This window comes from Phacochoerus africanus, chromosome 11, assembly GCF_016906955.1.
Source record: "Phacochoerus africanus isolate WHEZ1 chromosome 11, ROS_Pafr_v1, whole genome shotgun sequence".
NCBI classification, from domain to species: domain Eukaryota; kingdom Metazoa; phylum Chordata; class Mammalia; order Artiodactyla; family Suidae; genus Phacochoerus; species Phacochoerus africanus.
Window position 1 is genome coordinate 97,202,159 of NC_062554.1, and position 1,418 is coordinate 97,203,576.

Genomic DNA, 1,418 nt, shown 5'->3' on the forward strand with positions numbered 1-1,418 from the left:
ACAGGTTGTATGTTACCCATCAAAGATTTTAGATTCATCATGATAACACTCTTTTGTATGCTTATAACAATGGAAGCAATCAGAGAGAAAAAAACAGCTTGTAAATCTTATCATGGTCAAGTTCTGACTCTAAAAGAAATAGACATCCTGACTTTTCTTTAAAATAAATTTTTAATTTTTTTCATTTGAATCTGTGTTTGGGGGGCAATTCTGAATATGCCTGTCATAGGCAGATGCTTCTGTTCTGTAAGACTAGAGACATAGGAATCAGTAGGTGGTAGTGCAGATGGCAAAGAGAGGGTGGGGTGACATTTCAAGCTGTGGGTGGGACTAATGCAAATTTGGCAGCCCAAATGGAATTTTTTGTGGGCCTGATAATTTTTGTAAGACTCTTGCTTCTCAAGCAATCCTCGCCTACCCCCACCACCCCCAGGATATATATATACACACACATATATATACACATGTATATATGTCTGTGTGTATACATACATATATATGTATATGTATATATATTTTATAATGAGACCAAACTTTATGCTTTTCTAATCTTGGGAAGCACAGGAATTACTATTATAAAGAATCTTAAGTATAGATAAATAGATTTGTTTTTTCCTGAGTATTTAAATTAGAAATCTATAGGCAGATAGTTTCAATAGAAAGTGAAAATTATTTCATCTGATTTTTTTTAGCCATTGTCATTGGAATTGAAGAGCCATAGAAGGCAAACTGTCTAAGACAAGTCAGTCTTCACACCAAGCTTTGCTGGCATGACTCTGTACTGTTTCCAGAAAATCATGACAGAGGAATTTAATCTTTGTATCCTTGATCCCTAACCTCTCTATAGAGAACACCCTCCAGCTTGACATTTTTATGTAGCAATGTTATGTTTTTGACTGTCTAACCATAAAACCCATACTGTTATATCCTTTTTTTCTCCTTCTATGTGCTTGATCATGGGAAAGCCAATTAAGTTGCTAAAAAAATAATTTTTTTATAAACTATTATTCCCAATATTTTCATCTACCAGGGTGGTATAAGTATTAGAGATTTCAAAGATTAAACTGTTAATCGATTATGATAAAACAATACATGTCTTTAGGCCTAGCAAAAAACTGTAGACCCTTATGCCTTGAATTCCAGGTAAATTTCATTTTAAGTTCTTGATGTAGCAGGGGAAAAAAAAGATACTATCAAGTGTAAGTGAGGCTCTGAAATAGTCCATATCCTTATACATTGTTAGTTGGGATATAAAGCATGCTAGCTACTGTGAAAAAAATTGATGTTATCTATTAAAATGGTGCATATCCAATTACTCAAAAATTCATTCTTAGGATTGAGTCCTAAAGAAATTACCACATTTGTGAACCAAGAAATGGATGCAAAAATGGTCGCAGAAACATTTTTGGTGAGAGTAT